Genomic DNA, 19766 nt, shown 5'->3' on the forward strand with positions numbered 1-19766 from the left:
CTCTGATTTGCGACGTTTCCATGGTTTGGCCCGGCCACTGCCGTGTGACTGGTTAAAACGATGTTCAGTTTTTTTCTGCTGCTTGGTAATTCAGTGATGAGGCAGCTGTAGCAGAGTGGCGCAGCGGAAGCGTCCTGGGCCCATAACCCAGAGGTCGATGGATCGAAACCATCCTCTGCTAGCTTGTTTTTCTTCTGTTAGCAAAGTAGTTTTTCTAAAATATTAACTGAAGGCAATTAATTAATATTACATTTCGCAATCAAGGATCATATAATGCGCAAGGATACTTGTCTTTCATAAGAGCTGAAATAAATTATAGCGCTTTGAGATTATATGTTACTAGCGGATTGTTTAGAAATGTACCCAATTATATTATAACTGTTCTAAAAAAGAATGTTATCTCGAAAAACGAGCCTTGTCAAGCTGAAATAGCTCAGCTGGGAGAGCGTTAGACTGAAGATCTAAAGGTTCCTGGTTCGATCCCGGGTTTCGGCAAACAGCAAGAATTTTTTTGTTTTGTATTATTTTGAACTAAAAAACAGAGCACATTTTTTTCTTCAGTGTAATTGGAAGAAATAACAACGTATCAGAGTGCCATTTTCTAATGTGATTAAGAAATGCAAAAAGCATCGTCCCTGGGTGGGCTTGAACCACCAACCTTTCGGTTAACAGCCTAACCGATTGCGCCACAGAGACCATCCTGCTCAGCCAAAACTGAGACCACATCTAAGAAGAAAGCAACACTGGACGAAAGTCTAATCTCAATTACATGTATACAAACCAATGCAAGCAAACTTCAAGCCATTTATATTTATTCCCAAATAACACAAACTCTTCAATTGCTAAAAAATATTTAAAAATCTCCCTTTGTGCTTCTCGGAAGGCATACGATGGAGGGCGCACTGCAGTTTTTCAGTATGGGGAATATTACAAATTAGGAGACTGTGCTTTAAAATACACATGTAGGGCGGGCGTCTCTGTTACAAAGAATTGGCACACTTTGTATTTATCTCCATAATGCGTTGGGACTAAATACGCAGAAACATTAAAACTATTTGGAGAATGCGGGCATCGATCCCGCTACTTCTCGCATGCTAAGCGAGCGCTCTACCATTTGAGCTAATTCCCCTTGAATTGAGCATGTGATTCTCATAGGCTACATCGCAGCTTGATACGAGCAATTCAGATTGTCTGACTAGTCTGCCAATTGCAAATTCAAAAAATAAATAAATAAAATAAAAAGCAAATATTTCAACGAGAGGTATGCTTTCAATTTCTTCAAAAAGTAGTCTCAGCTCGTTTATTCAGTCGCTTATAAATCCACAATCTGTGTCCCGATGCAGCAGCGCTGTGTGCTGTGGCTCGAGCTTGTTTGACGAGGCAGACAGTGCAAAAATGCCAAAACTTGCTTTTGTATCACATGACAAACTTAAGGTATGCTTTAACGGCTTGGCTGTCTCAAGTTAGTTTGTATTGTTAATGTAACACCTCGTTGTTGCCCAGTCATTGTTTCATATGAAGTAGAGTTTGCCAGTTGGGGGCGACGGTCTGCAAATAAAAGTTAAGACTATATTTGCAAGGATCATTTCTAGAATGAAACACGTTTTGAAGGGATTGGTCTCGGTATCCTATAGCGCCCCATATGCGCTTCACAAACTCTACTTAAAAACAAGAACATATCTAATTGTAAGCCTGGTCGAACAAAATAAGTCTTCAGTGTAATTTTAAACAAAGAGCGCTTTCCACGATTTAAGATGCTTTAGAGACAGAATATTGGAATTGGCAGCCGAAACTGGGGGATAAAACTGCCTGTGATCAAAGTGGGCAGCAAAGTTGCATACTTTGCATACCTTTTTTGGGAGAAAAGAAAACGGATCATCTCTGATTTGCGACGTTTCCATGGTTTGGCCCGGCCACTGCCGTGTGACTGGTTAAAACGATGTTCAGTTTTTTTTCTGCTGCTTGGTAATTCAGTGATGAGGCAGCTGTAGCAGAGTGGCGCAGCGGAAGCGTGCTGGGCCCATAACCCAGAGGTCGATGGATCGAAACCATCCTCTGCTAGCTTGTTTTTCTTCTGTTAGCAAAGTAGTTTTTCTAAAATATTAACTGAAGGCAATTAATTAATATTACATTTCGCAATCAAGGATCATATAATGCGCAAGGATACTTGTCTTTCATAAGAGCTGAAATAAATTATAGCGCTTTGAGATTATATGTTACTAGCGGATTGTTTAGAAATGTACCCAATTATATTATAACTGTTCTAAAAAAGAATGTTATCTCGAAAAACGAGCCTTGTCAAGCTGAAATAGCTCAGCTGGGAGAGCGTTAGACTGAAGATCTAAAGGTTCCTGGTTCGATCCCGGGTTTCGGCAAACAGCAAGAATTTTTTTGTTTTGTATTATTTTGAACTAAAAAACAGAGCACATTTTTTTCTTCAGTGTAATTGGAAGAAATAACAACGTATCAGAGTGCCATTTTCTAATGTGATTAAGAAATGCAAAAAGCATCGTCCCTGGGTGGGCTTGAACCACCAACCTTTCGGTTAACAGCCTAACCGATTGCGCCACAGAGACCATCCTGCTCAGCCAAAACTGAGACCACATCTAAGAAGAAAGCAACACTGGACGAAAGTCTAATCTCAATTACATGTATACAAACCAATGCAAGCAAACTTCAAGCCATTTATATTTATTCCCAAATAACACAAACTCTTCAATTGCTAAAAAATATTTAAAAATCTCCCTTTGTGCTTCTCGGAAGGCATACGATGGAGGGCGCACTGCAGTTTTTCAGTATGGGGAATATTACAAATTAGGAGACTGTGCTTTAAAATACACATGTAGGGCGGGCGTCTCTGTTACAAAGAATTGGCACACTTTGTATTTATCTCCATAATGCGTTGGGACTAAATACGCAGAAACATTAAAACTATTTGGAGAATGCGGGCATCGATCCCGCTACTTCTCGCATGCTAAGCGAGCGCTCTACCATTTGAGCTAATTCCCCTTGAATTGAGCATGTGATTCTCATAGGCTACATCGCAGCTTGATACGAGCAATTCAGATTGTCTGACTAGTCTGCCAATTGCAAATTCAAAAAATAAATAAATAAAATAAAAAGCAAATATTTCAACGAGAGGTATGCTTTCAATTTCTTCAAAAAGTAGTCTCAGCTCGTTTATTCAGTCGCTTATAAATCCACAATCTGTGTCCCGATGCAGCAGCGCTGTGTGCTGTGGCTCGAGCTTGTTTGACGAGGCAGACAGTGCAAAAATGCCAAAACTTGCTTTTGTATCACATGACAAACTTAAGGTATGCTTTAACGGCTTGGCTGTCTCAAGTTAGTTTGTATTGTTAATGTAACACCTCGTTGTTGCCCAGTCATTGTTTCATATGAAGTAGAGTTTGCCAGTTGGGGGCGACGGTCTGCAAATAAAAGTTAAGACTATATTTGCAAGGATCATTTCTAGAATGAAACACGTTTTGAAGGGATTGGTCTCGGTATCCTATAGCGCCCCATATGCGCTTCACAAACTCTACTTAAAAACAAGAACATATCTAATTGTAAGCCTGGTCGAACAAAATAAGTCTTCAGTGTAATTTTAAACAAAGAGCGCTTTCCACGATTTAAGATGCTTTAGAGACAGAATATTGGAATTGGCAGCCGAAACTGGGGGATAAAACTGCCTGTGATCAAAGTGGGCAGCAAAGTTGCATACTTTGCATACCTTTTTTGGGAGAAAAGAAAACGGATCATCTCTGATTTGCGACGTTTCCATGGTTTGGCCCGGCCACTGCCGTGTGACTGGTTAAAACGATGTTCAGTTTTTTTCTGCTGCTTGGTAATTCAGTGATGAGGCAGCTGTAGCAGAGTGGCGCAGCGGAAGCGTGCTGGGCCCATAACCCAGAGGTCGATGGATCGAAACCATCCTCTGCTAGCTTGTTTTTCTTCTGTTAGCAAAGTAGTTTTTCTAAAATATTAACTGAAGGCAATTAATTAATATTACATTTCGCAATCAAGGATCATATAATGCGCAAGGATACTTGTCTTTCATAAGAGCTGAAATAAATTATAGCGCTTTGAGATTATATGTTACTAGCGGATTGTTTAGAAATGTACCCAATTATATTATAACTGTTCTAAAAAAGAATGTTATCTCGAAAAACGAGCCTTGTCAAGCTGAAATAGCTCAGCTGGGAGAGCGTTAGACTGAAGATCTAAAGGTTCCTGGTTCGATCCCGGGTTTCGGCAAACAGCAAGAATTTTTTTGTTTTGTATTATTTTGAACTAAAAAACAGAGCACATTTTTTTCTTCAGTGTAATTGGAAGAAATAACAACGTATCAGAGTGCCATTTTCTAATGTGATTAAGAAATGCAAAAAGCATCGTCCCTGGGTGGGCTTGAACCACCAACCTTTCGGTTAACAGCCGAACGCGCTAACCGATTGCGCCACAGAGACCATCCTGCTCAGCCAAAACTGAGACCACATCTAAGAAGAAAGCAACACTGGACGAAAGTCTAATCTCAATTACATGTATACAAACCAATGCAAGCAAACTTCAAGCCATTTATATTTATTCCCAAATAACACAAACTCTTCAATTGCTAAAAAATATTTAAAAATCTCCCTTTGTGCTTCTCGGAAGGCATACGATGGAGGGCGCACTGCAGTTTTTCAGTATGGGGAATATTACAAATTAGGAGACTGTGCTTTAAAATACACATGTAGGGCGGGCGTCTCTGTTACAAAGAATTGGCACACTTTGTATTTATCTCCATAATGCGTTGGGACTAAATACGCAGAAACATTAAAACTATTTGGAGAATGCGGGCATCGATCCCGCTACTTCTCGCATGCTAAGCGAGCGCTCTACCATTTGAGCTAATTCCCCTTGAATTGAGCATGTGATTCTCATAGGCTACATCGCAGCTTGATACGAGCAATTCAGATTGTCTGACTAGTCTGCCAATTGCAAATTCAAAAAATAAATAAATAAAATAAAAAGCAAATATTTCAACGAGAGGTATGCTTTCAATTTCTTCAAAAAGTAGTCTCAGCTCGTTTATTCAGTCGCTTATAAATCCACAATCTGTGTCCCGATGCAGCAGCGCTGTGTGCTGTGGCTCGAGCTTGTTTGACGAGGCAGACAGTGCAAAAATGCCAAAACTTGCTTTTGTATCACATGACAAACTTAAGGTATGCTTTAACGGCTTGGCTGTCTCAAGTTAGTTTGTATTGTTAATGTAACACCTCGTTGTTGCCCAGTCATTGTTTCATATGAAGTAGAGTTTGCCAGTTGGGGGCGACGGTCTGCAAATAAAAGTTAAGACTATATTTGCAAGGATCATTTCTAGAATGAAACACGTTTTGAAGGGATTGGTCTCGGTATCCTATAGCGCCCCATATGCGCTTCACAAACTCTACTTAAAAACAAGAACATATCTAATTGTAAGCCTGGTCGAACAAAATAAGTCTTCAGTGTAATTTTAAACAAAGAGCGCTTTCCACGATTTAAGATGCTTTAGAGACAGAATATTGGAATTGGCAGCCGAAACTGGGGGATAAAACTGCCTGTGATCAAAGTGGGCAGCAAAGTTGCATACTTTGCATACCTTTTTTGGGAGAAAAGAAAACGGATCATCTCTGATTTGCGACGTTTCCATGGTTTGGCCCGGCCACTGCCGTGTGACTGGTTAAAACGATGTTCAGTTTTTTTTCTGCTGCTTGGTAATTCAGTGATGAGGCAGCTGTAGCAGAGTGGCGCAGCGGAAGCGTGCTGGGCCCATAACCCAGAGGTCGATGGATCGAAACCATCCTCTGCTAGCTTGTTTTTCTTCTGTTAGCAAAGTAGTTTTTCTAAAATATTAACTGAAGGCAATTAATTAATATTACATTTCGCAATCAAGGATCATATAATGCGCAAGGATACTTGTCTTTCATAAGAGCTGAAATAAATTATAGCGCTTTGAGATTATATGTTACTAGCGGATTGTTTAGAAATGTACCCAATTATATTATAACTGTTCTAAAAAAGAATGTTATCTCGAAAAACGAGCCTTGTCAAGCTGAAATAGCTCAGCTGGGAGAGCGTTAGACTGAAGATCTAAAGGTTCCTGGTTCGATCCCGGGTTTCGGCAAACAGCAAGAATTTTTTTGTTTTGTATTATTTTGAACTAAAAAACAGAGCACATTTTTTTCTTCAGTGTAATTGGAAGAAATAACAACGTATCAGAGTGCCATTTTCTAATGTGATTAAGAAATGCAAAAAGCATCGTCCCTGGGTGGGCTTGAACCACCAACCTTTCGGTTAACAGCCTAACCGATTGCGCCACAGAGACCATCCTGCTCAGCCAAAACTGAGACCACATCTAAGAAGAAAGCAACACGACGAAAGTCTAATCTCAATTACATGTATACAAACCAATGCAAGCAAACTTCAAGCCATTTATATTTATTCCCAAATAACACAAACTCTTCAATTGCTAAAAAATATTTAAAAATCTCCCTTTGTGCTTCTCGGAAGGCATACGATGGAGGGCGCACTGCAGTTTTTCAGTATGGGGAATATTACAAATTAGGAGACTGTGCTTTAAAATACACATGTAGGGCGGGCGTCTGTTACAAAGAATTGGCACACTTTGTATTTATCTCCATAATGCGTTGGGACTAAATACGCAGAAACATTAAAACTATTTGGAGAATGCGGGCATCGATCCCGCTACTTCTCGCATGCTAAGCGAGCGCTCTACCATTTGAGCTAATTCCCCTTGAATTGAGCATGTGATTCTCATAGGCTACATCGCAGCTTGATACGAGCAATTCAGATTGTCTGACTAGTCTGCCAATTGCAAATTCAAAAAATAAATAAATAAAATAAAAAGCAAATATTTCAACGAGAGGTATGCTTTCAATTTCTTCAAAAAGTAGTCTCAGCTCGTTTATTCAGTCGCTTATAAATCCACAATCTGTGTCCCGATGCAGCAGCGCTGTGTGCTGTGGCTCGAGCTTGTTTGACGAGGCAGACAGTGCAAAAATGCCAAAACTTGCTTTTGTATCACATGACAAACTTAAGGTATGCTTTAACGGCTTGGCTGTCTCAAGTTAGTTTGTATTGTTAATGTAACACCTCGTTGTTGCCCAGTCATTGTTTCATATGAAGTAGAGTTTGCCAGTTGGGGGCGACGGTCTGCAAATAAAAGTTAAGACTATATTTGCAAGGATCATTTCTAGAATGAAACACGTTTTGAAGGGATTGGTCTCGGTATCCTATAGCGCCCCATATGCGCTTCACAAACTCTACTTAAAAACAAGAACATATCTAATTGTAAGCCTGGTCGAACAAAATAAGTCTTCAGTGTAATTTTAAACAAAGAGCGCTTTCCACGATTTAAGATGCTTTAGAGACAGAATATTGGAATTGGCAGCCGAAACTGGGGGATAAAACTGCCTGTGATCAAAGTGGGCAGCAAAGTTGCATACTTTGCATACCTTTTTTGGGAGAAAAGAAAACGGATCATCTCTGATTTGCGACGTTTCCATGGTTTGGCCCGGCCACTGCCGTGTGACTGGTTAAAACGATGTTCAGTTTTTTTTCTGCTGCTTGGTAATTCAGCGATGAGGCAGCTGTAGCAGAGTGGCGCAGCGGAAGCGTGCTGGGCCCATAACCCAGAGGTCGATGGATCGAAACCATCCTCTGCTAGCTTGTTTTTCTTCTGTTAGCAAAGTAGTTTTTCTAAAATATTAACTGAAGGCAATTAATTAATATTACATTTCGCAATCAAGGATCATATAATGCGCAAGGATACTTGTCTTTCATAAGAGCTGAAATAAATTATAGCGCTTTGAGATTATATGTTACTAGCGGATTGTTTAGAAATGTACCCAATTATATTATAACTGTTCTAAAAAAGAATGTTATCTCGAAAAACGAGCCTTGTCAAGCTGAAATAGCTCAGCTGGGAGAGCGTTAGACTGAAGATCTAAAGGTTCCTGGTTCGATCCCGGGTTTCGGCAAACAGCAAGAATTTTTTTGTTTTGTATTATTTTGAACTAAAAAACAGAGCACATTTTTTTCTTCAGTGTAATTGGAAGAAATAACAACGTATCAGAGTGCCATTTTCTAATGTGATTAAGAAATGCAAAAAGCATCGTCCCTGGGTGGGCTTGAACCACCAACCTTTCGGTTAACAGCCTAACCGATTGCGCCACAGAGACCATCCTGCTCAGCCAAAACTGAGACCACATCTAAGAAGAAAGCAACACTGGACGAAAGTCTAATCTCAATTACATGTATACAAACCAATGCAAGCAAACTTCAAGCCATTTATATTTATTCCCAAATAACACAAACTCTTCAATTGCTAAAAAATATTTAAAAATCTCCCTTTGTGCTTCTCGGAAGGCATACGATGGAGGGCGCACTGCAGTTTTTCAGTATGGGGAATATTACAAATTAGGAGACTGTGCTTTAAAATACACATGTAGGGCGGGCGTCTCTGTTACAAAGAATTGGCACACTTTGTATTTATCTCCATAATGCGTTGGGACTAAATACGCAGAAACATTAAAACTATTTGGAGAATGCGGGCATCGATCCCGCTACTTCTCGCATGCTAAGCGAGCGCTCTACCATTTGAGCTAATTCCCCTTGAATTGAGCATGTGATTCTCATAGGCTACATCGCAGCTTGATACGAGCAATTCAGATTGTCTGACTAGTCTGCCAATTGCAAATTCAAAAAATAAATAAATAAAATAAAAAGCAAATATTTCAACGAGAGGTATGCTTTCAATTTCTTCAAAAAGTAGTCTCAGCTCGTTTATTCAGTCGCTTATAAATCCACAATCTGTGTCCCGATGCAGCAGCGCTGTGTGCTGTGGCTCGAGCTTGTTTGACGAGGCAGACAGTGCAAAAATGCCAAAACTTGCTTTTGTATCACATGACAAACTTAAGGTATGCTTTAACGGCTTGGCTGTCTCAAGTTAGTTTGTATTGTTAATGTAACACCTCGTTGTTGCCCAGTCATTGTTTCATATGAAGTAGAGTTTGCCAGTTGGGGGCGACGGTCTGCAAATAAAAGTTAAGACTATATTTGCAAGGATCATTTCTAGAATGAAACACGTTTTGAAGGGATTGGTCTCGGTATCCTATAGCGCCCCATATGCGCTTCACAAACTCTACTTAAAAACAAGAACATATCTAATTGTAAGCCTGGTCGAACAAAATAAGTCTTCAGTGTAATTTTAAACAAAGAGCGCTTTCCACGATTTAAGATGCTTTAGAGACAGAATATTGGAATTGGCAGCCGAAACTGGGGGATAAAACTGCCTGTGATCAAAGTGGGCAGCAAAGTTGCATACTTTGCATACCTTTTTTGGGAGAAAAGAAAACGGATCATCTCTGATTTGCGACGTTTCCATGGTTTGGCCCGGCCACTGCCGTGTGACTGGTTAAAACGATGTTCAGTTTTTTTCTGCTGCTTGGTAATTCAGTGATGAGGCAGCTGTAGCAGAGTGGCGCAGCGGAAGCGTGCTGGGCCCATAACCCAGAGGTCGATGGATCGAAACCATCCTCTGCTAGCTTGTTTTTCTTCTGTTAGCAAAGTAGTTTTTCTAAAATATTAACTGAAGGCAATTAATTAATATTACATTTCGCAATCAAGGATCATATAATGCGCAAGGATACTTGTCTTTCATAAGAGCTGAAATAAATTATAGCGCTTTGAGATTATATGTTACTAGCGGATTGTTTAGAAATGTACCCAATTATATTATAACTGTTCTAAAAAAGAATGTTATCTCGAAAAACGAGCCTTGTTAAGCTGAAATAGCTCAGCTGGGAGAGCGTTAGACTGAAGATCTAAAGGTTCCTGGTTCGATCCCGGGTTTCGGCAAACAGCAAGAATTTTTTTGTTTTGTATTATTTTGAACTAAAAAACAGAGCACATTTTTTTCTTCAGTGTAATTGGAAGAAATAACAACGTATCAGAGTGCCATTTTCTAATGTGATTAAGAAATGCAAAAAGCATCGTCCCTGGGTGGGCTTGAACCACCAACCTTTCGGTTAACAGCCTAACCGATTGCGCCACAGAGACCATCCTGCTCAGCCAAAACTGAGACCACATCTAAGAAGAAAGCAACACTGGACGAAAGTCTAATCTCAATTACATGTATACAAACCAATGCAAGCAAACTTCAAGCCATTTATATTTATTCCCAAATAACACAAACTCTTCAATTGCTAAAAAATATTTAAAAATCTCCCTTTGTGCTTCTCGGAAGGCATACGATGGAGGGCGCACTGCAGTTTTTCAGTATGGGGAATATTACAAATTAGGAGACTGTGCTTTAAAATACACATGTAGGGCGGGCGTCTCTGTTACAAAGAATTGGCACACTTTGTATTTATCTCCATAATGCGTTGGGACTAAATACGCAGAAACATTAAAACTATTTGGAGAATGCGGGCATCGATCCCGCTACTTCTCGCATGCTAAGCGAGCGCTCTACCATTTGAGCTAATTCCCCTTGAATTGAGCATGTGATTCTCATAGGCTACATCGCAGCTTGATACGAGCAATTCAGATTGTCTGACTAGTCTGCCAATTGCAAATTCAAAAAATAAATAAATAAAATAAAAAGCAAATATTTCAACGAGAGGTATGCTTTCAATTTCTTCAAAAAGTAGTCTCAGCTCGTTTATTCAGTCGCTTATAAATCCACAATCTGTGTCCCGATGCAGCAGCGCTGTGTGCTGTGGCTCGAGCTTGTTTGACGAGGCAGACAGTGCAAAAATGCCAAAACTTGCTTTTGTATCACATGACAAACTTAAGGTATGCTTTAACGGCTTGGCTGTCTCAAGTTAGTTTGTATTGTTAATGTAACACCTCGTTGTTGCCCAGTCATTGTTTCATATGAAGTAGAGTTTGCCAGTTGGGGGCGACGGTCTGCAAATAAAAGTTAAGACTATATTTGCAAGGATCATTTCTAGAATGAAACACGTTTTGAAGGGATTGGTCTCGGTATCCTATAGCGCCCCATATGCGCTTCACAAACTCTACTTAAAAACAAGAACATATCTAATTGTAAGCCTGGTCGAACAAAATAAGTCTTCAGTGTAATTTTAAACAAAGAGCGCTTTCCACGATTTAAGATGCTTTAGAGACAGAATATTGGAATTGGCAGCCGAAACTGGGGGATAAAACTGCCTGTGATCAAAGTGGGCAGCAAAGTTGCATACTTTGCATACCTTTTTTGGGAGAAAAGAAAACGGATCATCTCTGATTTGCGACGTTTCCATGGTTTGGCCCGGCCACTGCCGTGTGACTGGTTAAAACGATGTTCAGTTTTTTTTCTGCTGCTTGGTAATTCAGTGATGAGGCAGCTGTAGCAGAGTGGCGCAGCGGAAGCGTGCTGGGCCCATAACCCAGAGGTCGATGGATCGAAACCATCCTCTGCTAGCTTGTTTTTCTTCTGTTAGCAAAGTAGTTTTTCTAAAATATTAACTGAAGGCAATTAATTAATATTACATTTCGCAATCAAGGATCATATAATGCGCAAGGATACTTGTCTTTCATAAGAGCTGAAATAAATTATAGCGCTTTGAGATTATATGTTACTAGCGGATTGTTTAGAAATGTACCCAATTATATTATAACTGTTCTAAAAAAGAATGTTATCTCGAAAAACGAGCCTTGTCAAGCTGAAATAGCTCAGCTGGGAGAGCGTTAGACTGAAGATCTAAAGGTTCCTGGTTCGATCCCGGGTTTCGGCAAACAGCAAGAATTTTTTTGTTTTGTATTATTTTGAACTAAAAAACAGAGCACATTTTTTTCTTCAGTGTAATTGGAAGAAATAACAACGTATCAGAGTGCCATTTTCTAATGTGATTAAGAAATGCAAAAAGCATCGTCCCTGGGTGGGCTTGAACCACCAACCTTTCGGTTAACAGCCTAACCGATTGCGCCACAGAGACCATCCTGCTCAGCCAAAACTGAGACCACATCTAAGAAGAAAGCAACACTGGACGAAAGTCTAATCTCAATTACATGTATACAAACCAATGCAAGCAAACTTCAAGCCATTTATATTTATTCCCAAATAACACAAACTCTTCAATTGCTAAAAAATATTTAAAAATCTCCCTTTGTGCTTCTCGGAAGGCATACGATGGAGGGCGCACTGCAGTTTTTCAGTATGGGGAATATTACAAATTAGGAGACTGTGCTTTAAAATACACATGTAGGGCGGGCGTCTCTGTTACAAAGAATTGGCACACTTTGTATTTATCTCCATAATGCGTTGGGACTAAATACGCAGAAACATTAAAACTATTTGGAGAATGCGGGCATCGATCCCGCTACTTCTCGCATGCTAAGCGAGCGCTCTACCATTTGAGCTAATTCCCCTTGAATTGAGCATGTGATTCTCATAGGCTACATCGCAGCTTGATACGAGCAATTCAGATTGTCTGACTAGTCTGCCAATTGCAAATTCAAAAAATAAATAAATAAAATAAAAAGCAAATATTTCAACGAGAGGTATGCTTTCAATTTCTTCAAAAAGTAGTCTCAGCTCGTTTATTCAGTCGCTTATAAATCCACAATCTGTGTCCCGATGCAGCAGCGCTGTGTGCTGTGGCTCGAGCTTGTTTGACGAGGCAGACAGTGCAAAAATGCCAAAACTTGCTTTTGTATCACATGACAAACTTAAGGTATGCTTTAACGGCTTGGCTGTCTCAAGTTAGTTTGTATTGTTAATGTAACACCTCGTTGTTGCCCAGTCATTGTTTCATATGAAGTAGAGTTTGCCAGTTGGGGGCGACGGTCTGCAAATAAAAGTTAAGACTATATTTGCAAGGATCATTTCTAGAATGAAACACGTTTTGAAGGGATTGGTCTCGGTATCCTATAGCGCCCCATATGCGCTTCACAAACTCTACTTAAAAACAAGAACATATCTAATTGTAAGCCTGGTCGAACAAAATAAGTCTTCAGTGTAATTTTAAACAAAGAGCGCTTTCCACGATTTAAGATGCTTTAGAGACAGAATATTGGAATTGGCAGCCGAAACTGGGGGATAAAACTGCCTGTGATCAAAGTGGGCAGCAAAGTTGCATACTTTGCATACCTTTTTTGGGAGAAAAGAAAACGGATCATCTCTGATTTGCGACGTTTCCATGGTTTGGCCCGGCCACTGCCGTGTGACTGGTTAAAACGATGTTCAGTTTTTTTTTTCTGTTGCTTGGTAATTCAGTGATGAGGCAGTTGTAGCAGAGTGGCGCAGCGGAAGCGTGCTGGGCCCATAACCCAGAGGTCGATGGATCGAAACCATCCTCTGCTAGCTTGTTTTTCTTCTGTTAGCAAAGTAGTTTTTCTAAAATATTAACTGAAGGCAATTAATTAATATTACATTTCGCAATCAAGGATCATATAATGCGCAAGGATACTTGTCTTTCATAAGAGCTGAAATAAATTATAGCGCTTTGAGATTATATATGTTACTAGCGGATTGTTTAGAAATGTACTTAAATGATAGCCTTTAGGTGTAATTCGGGGGATGCCGTAGAGGGCTCTCTCCCGCTTGGCGCTGCTTTTTTCTTATCCTAAATTATTTTCTTTAGTCTGTCTTTCCTTCCCTCCGTGGCGTCCTGCCCGGTAATGTCCGCGATCTCTTCCGGGTGGAAGCTGATCCAGGTTCAGCCTCATTTAGTATTTCCAGCCAATCACACAATGCAGCGCTCAACTCGTCATATTTTAGGGCAGGGCCAGCGCTGCTCCACGTATGTTATTGGCTGCCCGTCCTGTCTATCTCTCTCTCTTTTTCTACTTTAACCCAGCACGATTTCCGCTTCCTTGTTTGTTTTTTGTTGTTCGTTTCTTTCAATGCAGGCCGTTTCTCTGCTCAGCGCTCGCGAGATAGTATCTGCTGTTTTCCTACCTGCTCAGTCTGCGCCGTTCAAAGCGCAGCGTCATTCTCAGCTTGCTCTGCGTTTTCATCAGAAAGACTGTTCCGACGTCACCGCTGCACTGCAACTCTTTCACACCGGCGCCTCACAGACCATGGTTACCACAGCAACGCCTCATCGAGTGACTACTGGGAGTGGTAAGTTGCCATGGCGACCAGGCAGCTTTAACAGGCAATGCGAGCCTGTGCCTCACTACTGCAATCTTCTGGCTCCTGCTGCTGCGCTTTTGCAATATGAGAGCTTCAACTCGCCGAATTATGACATCTAAATACTGCAGGCTCCTCTTCTAGACCTACGTTAACTTACTTATATCATCACTAACTGTTCTAAAGCAAACGTTTTATCCATAGACAAGGATTTTAATCGCAATAACCAAATATATGCTACCCTGCTTCACTGAAGCCAATAGATTCAATTCCAATCGCAACCTCGAGATGGCAGCATAACACCACAAACTACATCATTTAAACTGATTTGCTATCGCTGCGAATCTCGCACACTCCAAACTTTCTATCAATTCCTGCAGTTCGTTGTCTTTCCGAGGGATTCTCAGTCCCGTCCTGCCTCAACCTCTTTTGCTTCATATATTAATTTGATTATTTCAAATCAAAACCCCTCCCTTCGAGGATCTGGTCATGAAGCCATGCTTATCAGCTTTCTGAGATGTTAAGAATCCACTGTCACATTAATTTTCCAGCTTCCTTGCATCAGGCCATTCCTGCAGCCTTCTTGCTCCCGGATTTGCACTTCCTCATTTGCCCCCCACTTCATCAAGGCACTTTATACAACTTTCAAAGTCCATTTCATTCAAATTGAGCTTCCAGGCACATACGGAAACTATGTCCTACGATTATCAACATTTCAGTCAAGAGTCCTCCAGCACCGCAATAGACAATACACTCTTAGACTGCTCCTGATCAAATCAATAGGTTTTGCAGCAGCCTCCGAGCAACGCATTCTCATCCTCTCAGGTTCTGCAGAGGCCTCAGATCTACGCATTCTTCATCTCTGCCCAAAGGCAGACCCATCTCCGACATCATCTTAAACACCTTAACTCTCAAATACCAATTTCCACTACATTCAGCAGCTCTCTGCTCTCTACAGCAGGCCACTGCACACTACTGACAGCATTCCATCGTTTCTCTGTTTCCGTCTGTCCTAAACGGAGGGGGTTCTCTGTTTTTGTCTCTCCTAAACGGACCCGAGACACATTTCCTAAGCTCTCACCGCTGCCCAGCTGACAGCTTAGCTGCCTGAGGATGCCGCACTGAGTTGCGAAGGATCTGTCCTTTTGTCTTGTTGGTCCCCTTCCTGTCTCTTGTTCCACTAAATGCCCAGCAGCCAGAGGATGCTGCTTGACCCGTCGGGAGCGAGTGTCAGATTGTTGTATGTTATGTGTTTAAACTTTGCTCTTTCTCTCTCACTTTTACGTCACCCCTCTCAAGCCCTCGTAGGCAACCAGTGAAATGTGAGGTGATGTGAATAGAGACAAATACATTGCATCATTCTGTGTATATATATATATATATATATATATATATATATATATATATATATATATATATATATATATATATATATATAATTTCAAGTAACTGTAGGTTTATCATCATAATGAAAACACATTACACATGACTACAGTTCTGTAACAAAATGACAATAACAAAGACGTTCTCATACCGGGAGTCGAACCCGGGCCGCCTGGGTGAAAACCAGGAATCCTAACCGCTAGACCATATGGGAAGCTGATTAACAAACTCCTGGATATGCAACAGTATTATTATTATTATTATTATTATTTATTTCTTAGCAGACGCCCTTATCCAGGGCGACTTACAATCGCAAGCAAATACAAATACATTCAAGTGTTACAATATAAGTCATACAATAAGAACAAGAAATACAATAATTCTCAAGTGTGACAAACCACAATTCAATAATACAGCAGATAATAGTGAAAGTTACATCAGGATATGATTAAGTACAAAATACTACAGATTAAACACTTGGCAGATTACAATATTCTGAGGTACAGGATTAAATGCAGTAAAATAGGGGGCAGATAAGAGCAAAATAAAGCATATTTAAATGAAGGGTGATAGTGTCCCAGGATACAACAGAGGAGTTCTACAGGTGCTGTTTGAAGAGTAGCTAGTATACAGTAGCTAGTATACAGTACAATGATGGTAAAAAACCACTAATTCATTACAAACACGTTACAAATTAAAGCAAACTTCAAGCCATTTATATTTATTCTCAATTAACACAAACTCTTCAATTGCTAAAAACTATAAAAAATCTCCCTTTGTGCTTCTCGGAAGGCATACGATGGAGGGCGCACTGCAGTTTTTCAGTCTGCAGGAATATTACAAATTAGCAGACTGCTTTAAAATACACATGTAGGGTGGGCGTCTCTGTTACAAAGAATTGTCACACTGTATGTATTTCCATAATGCGTTGGGACTAAATACGCAGATATATTAAAACTATTTGGAGAATGCGGGCATCGATCCCGCTACTTCTCGCATGCGAAGCGAGCGCTCTACCATTTGAGCTAATTCCCCTCGAATTATGCCAGTTATTCTCATAGGCAACATCGCAGCTTGATATGAGCAATTCAGATTGTCAGATTTTTGGCAATGTAGTCTGCCATTTGCAAATTCAAAAAATAAATGGATTAACTAAATAGCAAATATTTCGACTAGAGGTATGTTTTCAATTTCTTCAAAAAGTAGTCTTAGCTCGTTGATTCAGTCGCTTTAAAATCCACCTCTGTCCCGATGCAGCAGCACTGTGTGCTGTGGCTCGAGCTTGTTTGACGAGGCAGAAATTAAAATGGTATTGAGTGCTGACAAGAGTTTGGTATCAGCTGTTGATTTCCTTGAAAATCTTTTATAATAAAATGAACACATTTATTCATTTTAAAAATAAGTAAAAGTCAACTGTCAGAAGTGAGATTTGAACCCACGCCTCCATTTGGAAACCAACACACACAATTCTTTACAAAGTCCTTGCTTGTGCTAGAGTGCTGCAGCAAGTTAGTTTTTGAGGTTTGACAGGTTGGTCTCTGTGGTGCAATCGGTTAGCGCGTTCGGCTGTTAATCGAACGGTTGGTGATTCAAGCCCACCCAGGGACGATGCTTTTTGTATTTCTTAATCACATTAGAAAATGGCACTCTGATACGTTGTTATTTCTTCCAATTACACTGAAGAAAAAAATGTGCTCTGTTTTTTAGTTCAAAATAATACAAAACAAAAAAATTCGTGCTGTTTGCCGAAACCTGGGATCAAACCAGGGACCATTAGATTTTCAGTCTAACGCTCCCCCCCCCACAAAAAAGCGCTTAGCATGCGACAAGTAGCGGGATCAATGCCCGCATTCTCCAAATAGTTTTAACGTATCTGCGTATTTAGTCCCAACGCATTATGGAGATAAATACAAAGTGTGAGACGCCTGCCCTACATGTGTATTTTAAAGCACAGTCTCCTAATTTGTAATATTCTCCAGACTGAAAAACTGCAGTGCGCCCTCCATCGTATGTCTTCCGAGAAGCACAAAGGGAGATTATTTATTTATTTATTTATTTATTTATTTATTTATTTATTTATTTATTTATTAGCAATTAAAGAGTTTGTGTTAATTGAGAATAAAAATAAATGGCTTTAAGTTTGCTTTCATTTGTAACGTGTTTATAATGAAATATCGGTTCTTGTGTTTTTACCAATCATTGTACTGTATACTACTAGCTACTGTTGCATGTCCATGATTTTGTTCCTCAGCTTCCCATATGGTCTAGCGGTTAGGATTCCTGGTTTTCACCCAGGCGGCCCGGGTTCGACTCCCGGTATGGGAACGTTCTTGTTATTGTCATTTTGTTACAGAACTGTGGTCATGTGTAATGTGTCTTCAATATGATAATAAAGCTACAGTTACTCGAAATATATATATTATATATATACAGAATGGTGCAAATGTATTTGACTCTATTCACATTCCCATCGCGTGGAACCATCGCAGTTTGTTTTTAAATTATATTAATCCCTGGTCAAGACAAAGTCTCTCTGGGGTGGGACGATCATTAGAATGCGGATGTAAGGTCTCCGGTCCCATCATAGAAGCAAGATAGTTTATTCACAAATAAATACCTACACATTTATTTTTGTTTCTTTTTTTGGTAAATTGACACATTGCATTCTGTCACGTCACGCTGTGCACTCTAGGATTGCATAACAAGCATACACTACGCCAGGACTTCGTGGCGCAACGGTAGCGTGTCTGACTCCAGATCAGAAGGTTGCGTGTTCAAATCACGTCGAGGTCAAAGCCGTCTTTATTTCTATTCCACTATATTTCATTTTTTAACGTGCCTGGATTTGAATGTCTCTGGACATTTATTTATACAATTTATACAATTTATTGATTATATAGCGACAAACAAATTTCAATCAAGTTCCAGTCTCTCTGCCATTATCTTGCGCTGCTGTGTTTGGTCAGGTAAAAAGGGCGTGACCAGAGCGGTATGGGCAATCCCGTTAGGTAGCTTGCATGTCAATCTCTCCTTCTTTTCTATTTATACACCCAGCACTGCTTCCGCACTTCGTCTGTGTTTGTTTTTGGTCTGTGTTTGTTTTTTTGTTGTACGCTCCTTTCACTGCAGGTCATTTCTCTGCTCAGCGCTGGTAGACAGTATCAGCTATTTTCCTACCTGCTCAGGTGATTCTTTTCATCATTCAGCTTTTGTATTTTTCTGCAGGAGCTCCATCGTTAGTCTTCTCTGCTCCCTCCAGTCTCCAGCGCAGCTACAGCGCCGTTCAAAGCGCAGCGTCATTCTCAGCTTGCTCTGCGTTCTCATCAGAAAGACTGTTCCGACGTCACCGCTGCACAGCAACTCTTTCACACCGGCGCCTCACAGACCATGGTTACCACGGCAACGCCTCATCGAGTGACTACTGGGAGTGGTAAGTTGCCATGGCGACCAGGCAGCTTTAACAGGCAATGCGAGCCTGTGCCTCACTACTGCAATCTTCTGGCTCCTGCTGCTGCGCTTTTGCAACATGAGAGCTTCAACTCGCCGAATTATGACATCTAAATACTGCAGGCTCCTCTTCTAGACCTACGTTAACTTACTTATATCATCACTAGCTGTTCTAAAGCAAACGTTTTATGCATAGACAAGGATTTTAATCGCAATAACCAAATATATGCTACCCTGCTTCACTGAAGCCAATAGTTTCAATTCCAATCGCAACCTCGAGATGGCAGCATAACACCACAAACTACATAATTTAAACTGATTTGCTATCGCTGCGAATCTCGCACACTCCAAACTTTCTAGCAATTCCTGCAGTTCGTTGTCTTTCCGAGGGATTCTCAGTCCCGTCCTGCCTCAACCTCTTTTGCTTCATATATTAATTTGATTATTTCAAATCAAAACCCCTCCCTTCGAGGATCTGGTCATGAAGCCATGCTTATCAGCTTTCTGAGATGTTAAGAATCCACTGTCACATTAATTTTCCAGCTTCCTTGCATCAGGCCATTCCTGCAACCTTCTTGCTCCCGGATTTGCACTTCCTCATTTGCCCCCCACTTCATCAAGGCACTTTATACAACTTTCAAAGTCCATTTCATTCAAATTGAGCTTCCAGGCACATACGGAAACTATGTCCTACGATTATCAACATTTCAGTCAAGAGTCCTCCAGCACCGCAATAGACAATACACTCTTAGACTGCTCCTGATCAAATCAATAGGTTTTGCAGCAGCCTCCGAGCAACGCATTCTCATCCTCTCAGGTT

At 40.4% G+C, this 19766-nt stretch overlaps 18 non-coding genes across 18 annotated transcripts; 16 read left to right on the forward strand and 2 right to left on the reverse strand.

The window, feature by feature from the left end:
• Window positions 1-422: 422 nt before the first annotated feature.
• On the forward strand, window positions 423-495 carry trnaf-gaa (transfer RNA phenylalanine (anticodon GAA)). Its single transcript has one exon. It is a non-coding gene; the product is annotated as a tRNA-Phe (tRNA).
• Window positions 496-1989: 1494 nt separating this feature from the next.
• On the forward strand, window positions 1990-2061 carry trnam-cau (transfer RNA methionine (anticodon CAU)). The gene has a single exon. It is a non-coding gene; the product is annotated as a tRNA-Met (tRNA).
• Window positions 2062-2302: 241 nt separating this feature from the next.
• On the forward strand, window positions 2303-2375 carry trnaf-gaa (transfer RNA phenylalanine (anticodon GAA)). The gene has a single exon. It is a non-coding gene; the product is annotated as a tRNA-Phe (tRNA).
• A 1493-nt stretch (window positions 2376-3868) lies between these two features.
• Window positions 3869-3940, forward strand: trnam-cau (transfer RNA methionine (anticodon CAU)). Its single transcript has one exon. It is a non-coding gene; the product is annotated as a tRNA-Met (tRNA).
• A 241-nt stretch (window positions 3941-4181) lies between these two features.
• trnaf-gaa (transfer RNA phenylalanine (anticodon GAA)) lies at window positions 4182-4254 on the forward strand. Its single transcript has one exon. It is a non-coding gene; the product is annotated as a tRNA-Phe (tRNA).
• Window positions 4255-4389: 135 nt separating this feature from the next.
• On the reverse strand, window positions 4390-4463 carry trnan-guu (transfer RNA asparagine (anticodon GUU)). Its single transcript has one exon. It is a non-coding gene; the product is annotated as a tRNA-Asn (tRNA).
• Window positions 4464-5756: 1293 nt separating this feature from the next.
• Window positions 5757-5828, forward strand: trnam-cau (transfer RNA methionine (anticodon CAU)). Its single transcript has one exon. It is a non-coding gene; the product is annotated as a tRNA-Met (tRNA).
• Window positions 5829-6069: 241 nt separating this feature from the next.
• Window positions 6070-6142, forward strand: trnaf-gaa (transfer RNA phenylalanine (anticodon GAA)). The gene has a single exon. It is a non-coding gene; the product is annotated as a tRNA-Phe (tRNA).
• Window positions 6143-7632: 1490 nt separating this feature from the next.
• Window positions 7633-7704, forward strand: trnam-cau (transfer RNA methionine (anticodon CAU)). The gene has a single exon. It is a non-coding gene; the product is annotated as a tRNA-Met (tRNA).
• Window positions 7705-7945: 241 nt separating this feature from the next.
• Window positions 7946-8018, forward strand: trnaf-gaa (transfer RNA phenylalanine (anticodon GAA)). The gene has a single exon. It is a non-coding gene; the product is annotated as a tRNA-Phe (tRNA).
• A 1493-nt stretch (window positions 8019-9511) lies between these two features.
• trnam-cau (transfer RNA methionine (anticodon CAU)) lies at window positions 9512-9583 on the forward strand. The gene has a single exon. It is a non-coding gene; the product is annotated as a tRNA-Met (tRNA).
• A 241-nt stretch (window positions 9584-9824) lies between these two features.
• Window positions 9825-9897, forward strand: trnaf-gaa (transfer RNA phenylalanine (anticodon GAA)). The gene has a single exon. It is a non-coding gene; the product is annotated as a tRNA-Phe (tRNA).
• A 1494-nt stretch (window positions 9898-11391) lies between these two features.
• Window positions 11392-11463, forward strand: trnam-cau (transfer RNA methionine (anticodon CAU)). Its single transcript has one exon. It is a non-coding gene; the product is annotated as a tRNA-Met (tRNA).
• Window positions 11464-11704: 241 nt separating this feature from the next.
• Window positions 11705-11777, forward strand: trnaf-gaa (transfer RNA phenylalanine (anticodon GAA)). Its single transcript has one exon. It is a non-coding gene; the product is annotated as a tRNA-Phe (tRNA).
• A 1496-nt stretch (window positions 11778-13273) lies between these two features.
• On the forward strand, window positions 13274-13345 carry trnam-cau (transfer RNA methionine (anticodon CAU)). The gene has a single exon. It is a non-coding gene; the product is annotated as a tRNA-Met (tRNA).
• Window positions 13346-15641: 2296 nt separating this feature from the next.
• On the reverse strand, window positions 15642-15713 carry trnae-uuc (transfer RNA glutamic acid (anticodon UUC)). Its single transcript has one exon. It is a non-coding gene; the product is annotated as a tRNA-Glu (tRNA).
• A 2039-nt stretch (window positions 15714-17752) lies between these two features.
• On the forward strand, window positions 17753-17824 carry trnae-uuc (transfer RNA glutamic acid (anticodon UUC)). Its single transcript has one exon. It is a non-coding gene; the product is annotated as a tRNA-Glu (tRNA).
• A 396-nt stretch (window positions 17825-18220) lies between these two features.
• trnaw-cca (transfer RNA tryptophan (anticodon CCA)) lies at window positions 18221-18292 on the forward strand. The gene has a single exon. It is a non-coding gene; the product is annotated as a tRNA-Trp (tRNA).
• Window positions 18293-19766: the final 1474 nt, after the last annotated feature.

Source organism: Acipenser ruthenus, chromosome 35 (genome assembly GCF_902713425.1).
Source record: "Acipenser ruthenus chromosome 35, fAciRut3.2 maternal haplotype, whole genome shotgun sequence".
NCBI lineage: Eukaryota > Metazoa > Chordata > Actinopteri > Acipenseriformes > Acipenseridae > Acipenser > Acipenser ruthenus.